The following is an 11257-nucleotide window of genomic DNA, read 5'->3' on the forward strand; positions in this document are numbered from 1 at the left end:
AAAAAGAAAAAAGAAAAGGCTAAAGAAAATCTGAGAACAGAAATTAAATATTAAACAAGGAATCTTGGAAAATTAGGAAGGTAGAAGAAAGAAACACAGCAAAATTATGAGTAATTTCCTTGAGTTTCCTGAATTATGTTTGACAACTAAAGCAAAAATCATCTATCAGTCTCAGGTGGTTTTCAATGTATATAAAAGAAATATTTAACTTGATTATAATTTGGGATTGGTAAGGGAAGAAGGTTTCTACACCTAATTCAAACTGGAAAAATGTCAAACCAGTAGACTTTGTAAGTTATGTATATATAATGTAATGCCTAGCAAAAGTGTCCAATCTTTTGGCACCCCGGACCACACTGGAAGAATTGTCTTGGGCCACACATAAAATATGCTAACAGTAACAATAGCTGATGAGCTTAAAAAAAAAAATCACACACAAAAAATCTCATAATGTTTTAAAAAGTTCACAAATTTGTCTTGGACCGCATTCAAAGCCTTGCTGGGCTGCATGAGGCCCACGGGCTGCAAGTCAAGATAAGCTTGGCTAGAGCAACTGCTAAAAAAATTGATACAAGTGATCCACCCCAAAACACTATAAATAAGAAAACGGCAGAGGAGGAAACCAACAACTCATCCCTTCACAAAAGCAATGAATAAGCAAAAACTTACAGAATCAACTCTTGAAAAATTTAGAATCCAGGGTTATCTACTTTTTTTTTTTTTTTTTTTTGGAGACAGAGTCTCACTCTGTTTCCCAGGCTGGAGTGCAGTGGTACAATCTTGGCTCACTGAAACCTCTGCCTCCTGCATTCAAGTGATTCTCCTGCCTCAGCCTCCCGAGTAGCTGGGATTACAGGCCTGTGCCACCATACCCAGCTAATTTTTGTATTTTTTAGTGGAGTCAGGGTTTCACCATGTTGGCCAGGCTGGTCTCAAACTTGTGACCTCAGGTGATCCACCTGCCTCGGCTTCCCAAAGTGCTGGGATTACAGGCATAAGCCACCACACCCAGCCCAGATTAATCTTTTTATTTTTATTTTTTCTGAGACAGAGCAAGACTCTGTCTTCCAGGCTGGAGTGTAGTGGTATGATCTCCACTCACTGCAACCTCTGCCTCCCAGATTCAAGCGATTCTCCTGCCTCAGCCTCCCAAGTAGCTGGGATTACTGGAACCCGCCACCACGCCCGGCTAATTTTTGTATTTTTTGTAGACAGGGTTTCGCCATGTTGGCCAGGCTGGTCTCAAACTCCTGACCTCAGGTGATCCTCCAGCCTCAGCCTCTCAAAGTGCTGGGATTACAGGCATGAGCCATCACACTCGGCCAGAGTAATCTACTTTTGAAGGGCTTCAAGGTGGCTGACTAGATCCATCTAGTACTAGCCTCTTCCACAGAAAGGAACCAAATTAGCATATAGATAATCACATTTCAAATAGAAAATCTGAGGGAGAACACTGGAATGCAACAGAGAAGTGATGGGAAAAACTGAAAGGAGAGGCAGTCTGCTTAGCCAGGATAGTCCGGGAGCCTGGAGAGGCTCCCTAATGCAGGGAAAGGATAAGTGAGAGACCCCCAGTGGTCCACATCAATGGCTAATCTTCCCAAGGGAGACCCACTCTACCCTCATGAGCCCTGAGACTAACACAGGTGCCTGCCTGAAGACTGCACAAGGGCATCGCTCCAGAGAGGGAGTGCATGCTGGGTCCTACAAACCCTCGAGTCCGAAGCAGCTGCTGCATGGCACCATTTTGAGAGCCCAATCCCCACCAGATTGCATCCTGCCCTGGGGCCCCACAGGCCCTGCATCTCCACATCCCTGGAGCCCCATTGCATTTGCCACCCACAGCTGCCCCAGCAGGGATGAGGCAGGAGCCACTGGCAGTGACCCCACTTCCCACAAGCAGAGTGGTGGCTGCACATTTTCATAAGTGCTAAGGACAAATCCACTGCCTGCACTGGCCACCACTGTAGGCTTCTGCAGGACCAAGAGGTGAGCAAAACACATTTCCCCCAGCTGCCTATGGCTGCTGCCACTTGAAAGCAACTGTGACGTCCCCAGTAGCATGGTTGTAGCACAGCTGCTACTCCCCCTGCCCCTCCGTGCATTCCACTGGTGGCCTGGGGATAACCCCATCCCTGCCTACCACAGTCAGCACCTGCAAGCACCACCAGATGGCTCAAGGACAGTCCCTGGCCTGAGAATGCCATCCAGGGGTCTGGGGATCGCCCAGCCTAGTCCACAACCGTTGGCACCTGAGCACTCCTCCCAGGGTCTGAGGTCAGGCCCATACAACCTACCACTACCACTACCACCACAGCTGGCATCCACCTGCACACACCACCTGCAGACCTGGGGACTTGTCTGCCCAGCCCATTGTAGCCACTACCAACACCAGCATGGACTGCATGGGTTCCAGAAGGTTGTCCCACCACTGCTACTGGCATAGGCCACACAATTCAGCTGCACAGGAGGTTAAGGACCCACCTAACCACCCAGTCCATTGCTGCCACTCTTGGAACTCAAGCAAGCCACCTGAAGGCCCAAGAATTGGCCACAGTGGCTAATGCCTATAATCCCAACACTTTGGAAGACTGAGGTGAGAGGAGCACTTAAGCCCGGGAGTTCAAGACCAGCATAGGCAACACAGCAAGACCCCATCTGTACAAAAATAATTTTTAATTAGCGGGGTGTGATGGCTCATGCCTGTAGTGATGGCTATTCAGGAGGCTGAGGTGAGAGGACTATTTGAGCCTGGGAAGTTGAGGCTGCAGTGAGCCGTGATTGCACCACTCTACTCCAGCTTGAGTCAGAATGATATCTCGTCTAAATAATAAAAGAACCAATCTGCCTGGACCCTCTAACACCACTGCCAGCATATGCTACCCTGGGACCAAAAGACAGGCATGCTTAGCCCACTGCTGCCAACACTGGGGCCTGGAGACTGGTCCATGTGGCTGGCAACCCAGTGCCAAGTAAAACTTCACCACAGCCTACACTGACAACAGCACCCTGAGCCACTGAGGAAATCACAGAAACCATTGACACTGTTTGCAGTTGAAGCAATCATCCAAAGACTACACTACTTCATGCACCTAGAATCAAAGCCAAAGTGCCCATCCAACCAACACCACAGACACATCTTCAAGAAAAATTCTTCCCCTATGAAAGCAAATTCAAAACATTGGAAGAAGCGATTATTACACCAGATGTGAAGATCTCAATGTAAGAACACAAGAAACTTGAAAAAGCAAGGAAATATGACATAACTAAAGGAACACATTAATCCTCCAACAAAGATCCCAATCAAAAAGAAATTTATAACATCTGAAAAAATAATTCAAAATATTTATCTTACTTTTATGTATTTATTTTGAGATGGGGTGTCATTCTGTCACCCAGGCTGGAAGGCAGTGGTGTGATCATGGCTCAGTGCAGCTTTGAACTCCCAGCCTCAAGTGGTCCTCCCACCTCAGCCTCCAGAATAGCTACGACTACAGGCACACATCACCACATTCCACTTTTTTTTTTTTTTAATTAGAGATGAGGTTATCCTTATGTTCCCCAGGCCAGTCTTGAATTCCTGGGCTCAAGTGATTCTCTCCCCTCAGCCTCCCAAAGTGCTGGGATTACAGGTGTGAGTCACTCTACCCAACCAAAAATATTGATTTTAAAGAAGCCACTCTACCCAACCAAAAATATTGATTTTAAATAAGATAATAATGAAAAACAAAACAAAGGAATCAGAAAAAAAATTCAGGATATTAATGAGACATTTTCAAATAGATATAATTTTAAAAAGCAGAAATTCTGGAGCTGAAGAATTCACTGAATAAAATATAAAATAGATTCAAAAGCTTCAGCAATACACTAGATCAAGCAGAAAAAAGAATCTCAGAACTTGAAGACAAGTCTTTTGAAAGAACCCTGTCAGATGAAAAAAAAATATTTGAAAATGAAGAAAACCTACATGACATATTGGGACACCATCACAAGAACAAGTATTAGAATTTTAGATATTCCAGCAGGTGAAGAGAAAACAAAAGGGTTGGAAAACCTATTTAATTAAATAATAGATGAAAACATCCCAAGTCTAGCAAGAGAGATTTGAACATGCAGATTCAGGAAGCTCAGAGATCTCCAAATAGACACAATTTTAAAAGATCTGGGCCAGGGACAGCAGCTCACACCTGTATTCCCAGCACTTTGAACGGCCAAGATGGGAAGAGTTCAAGACCAGCCTGGGCAACATAGCAAGACTCCATCTCTACAAAACACAAAGTAATTAGCTGGATGTGGTGGCACATGTGAGTAGTCCTGGCTATGCAGTAGGCTGAGATGGAAGGACTACTTGAGCCCCCATTAGCGCTCAAGGCTGCAGTGAGCTAGGATCATGCCACTGAACTGCAGCCTGTGCCACACACTGAGGCCTGGTCTCTAAAAATAAAAATTAAAAATTAAAATAAATTAATTTCAAATATAATGATATAGGTAACTTAAAAGAGAATAGGAAAAAAGATACACCATGTAAATACTAACCAAAAGAAAGCTGAGTGGCATTACTAATATCAGAAAATGCCAGTTTCAAAGAAAATCAGAACAGAGATAATAAACTTATATAAAACTATAAAAAGAGCCTGGTGCAGTCGCTCATGCCTGTCATCTCAGCACTTTGGGAGACTGAGGTGGACGATCACCTGAGGTCAGGAGTTTGAGACCAGCCTGGCCAACATGGCAAAACCCTCTCTCTACTAAAAATACAAAAATTAGCCGGGCGTGGTAGCACACACCTATAATCCCAGCTACTCGGGAGGCTGAGGCAGGAGAATTGCTTGAACACAGACAGCAGAGATTGCAGTGAGCCCTCAAAAACACACACACACAAAACCAAAATTATAAAAAGATCAATTCACCAAGAAAACATAATAATCCTAAATGCTATGCCTCATATATCAAAGTTTCAAAACACATGAAGGAAAAGCTATCAGAAGGGGAAGGAGAAACAGGAAACTCTAATTATAGTTGAGAACTTTCATACCTCTCTCTCAGCAATTGGGAGTGTTCTCAAAGTTATAAAGGGCCCGAGTGGGGGGAAAAACACATCTATGGTGCTGTCATGAAAATGTAGCCTTAGGGAAAAGATGAAGCCAACGTTTATTCTTTCTGTGAAACAGCAGGGCTTCTAAGAATCTGTCGTTTTTGGGCCGGGGGCAGTGGCTCACACCTGTAATCCCAGCACTTTGGAAGGCCGAGGTGGGCAGATCACGAGGTCAGGAGATCCGGGCGCGGTGGCTCACGCCTGTAATCCCACCACTTTGGGAGGCCGAAGTGAGTGGATCACGAGGTCAGGAAATCGAGACCATCCTGGCCAACATGGTGAAACCCCATCTCTACTAAAAATACAAAAAAAATAGCCAGGTGTGGTGGCAGGCGCCTGTAGTCCCAGCTACTTGGGAGGCTGAGGCAGGAGAATGGCGTGAACCCGGGAGGTGGAGCTTGCAGTGAGCCGAGATCACGTCACTGCACTCCAGCCTGGGCCACAGAGCGAGACTCTGTCTCCAAATAAATAAATAAATAAATAAATAAAAGAATCTGTCATTTTTCCACAGTGGCCTCTTAACGAGCACAATAAAGAGAAGAGCCTGTGGTGTGTCTTTTGTTTCATTTAATGAACCCTAATAAAATTCACAGAATACACAGAATTTTCCAGAGAATTGTAGTACTTGATGCACTACAAGCTTGAGCTTACAGGGGCAGAAACAGCACAAAGTGAAGAAGGATCTTTGGATTCGCAAATATCTGCAAGAAAAAAGTATGAGACTAGTACTCAGTCACAAACATGGGCTACTTTTTATGAAGAAAAAAAGAAAAACTCAGCATGACTCAGAAAGCAGAACCAAAAGATCAGATGGCAGGGCAAGAGCCATAGAAAATCATTTCCAGGGAACTCTAATCAAGGAGCTGGTTATCCTGTGCCCAGCCAGAATTCAGAATTGCTATGGATTAACAATTTCCTTCAACAGTTTTACCCACCAACTTTTTGAATCTGAATGCTTTTCTATACCTGTTCCACCGCTTGATGTGGGTGTGTCAGGGAACTGTAGATTGAAGTTAGTTCTCAATATTGTGGACTGAGAGGGCTCATACTCAAGGAGTGTATCCCAGGAACTGTATTGAAGGAGGCTTATCCACACCTGCACTTGATTTTTTTCTTTCCAAATTTAATTTTAGGTGCAGGGGGTACATGTGCAGGTGTGTTACGTGGGTAAATTGTGTGTTGCAGGGGTTTGGTGCAGATTATTTCATCACCCAGGTAGTAAGTGTAGTACCCAAGAGGTAGTTTTTTGACTCTCACCCTCCCATCCTCTACCCTCAAGTAGTCCCTGGTATCTGTTGTTCCCTGCCTTGTGTCCATGTGTACTCAGTGTTTAGCTCCCACTTACAAGTAAGAACATGCTGGTTTTGATTTTCTGTTCCTGTTTTAACTTGCTTAGAATAATGGCCTCCAGCTCCATCCATGTTGCTGCAAAGGATGATGATTTTTTTTATAGCTGTGTAGTATTCCATGTATATATATATATGTGTGTGTATATATATGTGTGTGTATATATATATACACACACACACACATTTTCTTTATCTAGTTCGATTTGATTTATATAAGGTCCTAGACTTCAAATTGATGCTGTAATGAGACTCTGGAAGCCTGAAGGAAGTGCATGAGTGTATTTTCATAGGGCAGGATGTGAATGGTGGCCCAGGAGGCAAATGGTGACCAGGAGGCAAAATGTGGCAGACTGTATTTTTCAAAGATAGATGCAACAATATTTCCCATCCCACATGGTCTTCCACAGTATGTTCTTAGCACTTTCCCTTCAAGAGGTGAACTCAAATTCCCCTTCCTTTGAATTTGGGCTGGATTTAAGTCTCACTAGTAACCATTAAAATGCAGAAGTGATGTTGTAATACTTCCAAAGCTAGGTCAGAAAAGGCCAGCTTCCACCTGGTTCTCTTAGAATGTTCCCTCTTGGGATGTTCATCTTGAAATAAACAAACATTCTGTGAAAAATCCGTGACCATGTAGGTGCTCCTGCTGACAGTTCTAGCTTAGATTGGTATTCAAGTCCTCCAAGTCCAAATTTCAAGCATGAGAGAGAAGCAGCCTGGAAGTGGATATTCCAGCCCTACCTGGACTAGTCGTTCAAATAACCCCAGCTGAGACTCCAGACATCACGAAGCAGAGAAAAACCATCCCTGCTGTGTTCTGTCTGGATTTTTGATCCACAAAACCTATGAGCATAATCACATGGTTGTCATATGGCACGAAGTTTTGGGTGGCTTGTTACACAGCAATCATCAGAGCACTTAAATCCTTCTCAAGAACCACTGGAAAGTTAGACCAAAGAATAATAAAATGGTTTTTTAAGAGGGAATTGATGTAACAGATTATATGGGACACAAACTGATGCAAAATTTCTCTGAACGCATTTTGTTATATGTTTTTAACTTTAAAATCATGAAAATGTTATAGTCTTTAAAAGTAAAATTAAATCAGAAAAATGGCAGTCCTTGAACACTGAAAATAGAAACAAATGAATCTAGCTGCAAATTACGTTGGTTAGAAGTAAGCATTTTCACTCTACATTGTTAGTGAATGATCTGAAGGACAGAGAGTGATGCCAAGAAATCTTCAACTTCATTCAGCATTTATTTTTGGTGGTAATGCTCGTATTCTGTTGTAAGTATTTTATACTGCTTATAAATCACAGCACGTACTTAGCTCATTGTTAAAATCCAACAAGACTTTCGGGGAAAAGCAGAAAATGCAAGAAGAAAATTAAAGTTAAAAATAATGTGGTATTACATTTGAACTGAAAGTATCAATATGAACTCATAGTTTTTATTTTTGTTAAGTTAAAAAAACTTTTAATTGAACTATAATAAATGTACAGAAAAGTATACAAATGTACAACTCAATGAATTTTCACAAACTGAATACATCAGAGTAATCAGCACCCAAACCAAGCAACAAAACATTACTAGCATCTACAGAAACCTCCCATTGCTCTTTCCATCACTATCCCTCCTGCTATGTACCCCTACCTACCCCCTCAACCCCCACCGGTATCCTGACTTCTAACTACATTAAAAAGTTCTCAATTTTTGTGTTCTATATAATCGTATAGTATGTCCTCTTTTATGTCTGGCTTCTTTTGCCCAGCATTATACTTTTGAGATTTATCTGTATTGTTGTACGTAGTCATAGATTGTTCATTTTCATTGTAGTATAGTGTTGATTCAGAAATTTTATTTCTGCAGAAAAGCAACAGTTCAATATTCAAAAAGGTGACTTTAGAACATGATGCCACATCCAGGGAAACATACCTCACATCCACCTTCCAACACAACTAACCACCTGGCATGAGGTCTGAACTTTCCACCTTTGCCGTCACCTGTTTCAGTTACAGAAGTTATCTGTTAAAATGGGTTCGTATCCCAAACATACTCACAGGCATTGAGAGTGAAAGTTACATGGTAAAAGGTGCTTCAGATATATTAAGTTAAAGAAAATCAATTAAACTCTCATTACTTCATTTGGAGAAGCTTATAGTTTTATTTTCTAAAACAATTATTAATTTTAATATGCAATACTTTAATATGCTCATTTAACCACAGAAAGATTTTTTTTTAAATGCCATCAAGCACTAGCGTTTCCTGGGAAATGGTTTCAAATGCTATCAAGTTTCATATTCCATTTCAGAAATGGAATATAATGATGTAATACACTGAACATCATAGCTTCCCAATTATAGCAGCAAATACAGTTCACAATGGATGACCGCAGTGAAATCACTGAAGTCCAACTGATGTAATCATTTATAAGAACTCTGTCTTTATTAATTTTGAGAAGGTAATTTTAAGGTGTTGGGTTATACTTTTACATACACAAAATTTATTCCATTCTTAATACATAGAAAGCTAAAGAAAAAAAGACAATCAGCATCAATTGGGATGATACTGGGCCAGAATCATACCTCTTTCACTATCATTACGATGTTCTGAAGGTAGAATGCGTAGAATCTAAATATATAATTAAAGCCAGAGGGATCTGGTCCAAGATATTCCACATGATTTTCTATTCTATATTTAAACCATTGGATATAATTTGCCATAGAAATTAGAATTACTAGATTTCTCTTTATACGAGAAATGTCTAGATTTTGGTTTCCCCAGCCCTCCTCATCTAGTTCATATAATCAGTTTTAGGTTAGTCTTGTAGAATAGTATGTTGGAAAAATTTAGCAATTACCAATTCTTCAAATATTTTACTTCTAAAAAATTAGGTTCTCGGAGTCTCTCTGAGACTACTCTGGCTCGGGTGAGTAGGATTTAAAAAAAAAAAGTCAGATTCTAAATGTATTCTTTTAGAAAGCATTATCTTCTGTCTTAATTTTTCCTTTGTTTGTTGGTCTACTCAGGCTTTCTTCAGCATGTGAAGTAAATTTTAGTATATTTTTTCCATAAAATAATTCTGGATTTTCAATATTTTAAAATACATGTATAGTGTGTGTATAAATATATATACCTACACACTATACACATACACATTACATATCTATAGTATAGCAACTTATAACTTTAAAAATCCATAGCTGCCGCTTTTATGATTCATATAGCTGTAGCTGTGTAATCTTTCGTATTTCTATTCTGTGATCAAGACTGCCAAGGTCTTGATTATATTGGTATCCTTTAAAGAAACACACAAAAACAACCAAGTCTACTTTTTATTATTTATACCAGTGCTGACAACAGAAATATGTGAGCTACAGATATAAAATTTTCCTGTAACACATTTTTTAAAAACAAAAAATATTCATTTTAATGTATTTTATTTGAACCAATATATCTAAAATATTATTTCAATATGTACTCAATATGAAAAACTGAGATACTTAACTTTTTAAAAACAACTAAGTCTTTAGAATCTTGTGTTTCACATTTACCACCATTTGAATTTGGACTAGCCACATTTCAGTGCTCAATAACTCAATTTCAAGTGCTCAACAGGTTGCTAGTGACTACCATATATTAGACAGTACAGGTCTAGTCCATTATTTCCCACATTTAGCAGTAGTAATTGCTTTCTTTTACTCATTCTTTAAACATATGAAGTACTGGCCAGGCGCGGTGGCTCACGCCTGTAATCACAGCACTTTGGGAGGCTGAGGCAGGTGGATCACCTGAGGTCACGAGTTGAGACCAGCCTGGCCAACATGGTGAAACCCCATGTTTACTAAAAATACAAAAATCAGCCTGGCATGGTGGCAGGCGCCTGTAATCCCAGCTACTCGGAAGGCTGGGGGAGGAGAATGGCTTGAACCCGGAAGACAGAGCTTGCAGTGAGCCGAGATTGTGATTGTAGCACTGCACGCCAGTCTGGGCGATAGAGAGAGACTCCGTCTCAAAAAAAAAAAAAAAAAAAAAAAAAAAAGGTGCATACCATGGGTACTATAATACAGAGATAGAGAGGTGAACTAAATAAAATGTGGACCCACATTTTAACTTCCTGAATACATTTATCGTTATTATAGTGTAATTAATATTCCAATCCCAATGTGTACAGCTTTGGCAACATCCACAAGTTTTAATATGTACAAATTTTTTTTTTTTTTTTGAGATGGAGTTTTGCTCTTGTTGCCCAGGCTGGCGTGCAATGGCATGATCTCGGCTCACTGCAACCTCTGCCTCCTGGGTTCAAGTGATTCTCCCGTCTCAGTCTCACGAGTAGCTGGTATTACAGGTGCATGCCACCATGCTCGGCTAATTTTTGTATTTTTAGTGGAGATGAGGTTTTGCCAGGATGGTCAGGCTGGTCTCAAACTCCTGACCTCATGATCTGCCCACCTTGGCCTCCCAAAGTGCTGGGATTACAGGCATGAGCCACCACGTCTAGCCAGAAATTTTTTTTAATAATTCATTTTAAACTGGTTATAATTTCATGGATAATTTGATCTTTAAAAGAACATCATGGAAAATTTTAAAAACCCAGAAGTAGAGAGAATAGCAAAAACAAATAAAAACCATGTATCCAAGACTTAGGTTACCATCATTTTGCCAAACTTGTTATTCATCCTCATTTTTCTTTTGCATGAACAAAATGACATTCCAGAATATCATCTCCTGTGTATAAACTTCAGAAATTATCTCTAATACTTTTACATAACCACAATGCTATTATCACACATAACAAAAAGTTTAA

Source organism: Macaca thibetana, chromosome 19 (genome assembly GCF_024542745.1).
Source record: "Macaca thibetana thibetana isolate TM-01 chromosome 19, ASM2454274v1, whole genome shotgun sequence".
Classification (NCBI taxonomy): domain Eukaryota; kingdom Metazoa; phylum Chordata; class Mammalia; order Primates; family Cercopithecidae; genus Macaca; species Macaca thibetana.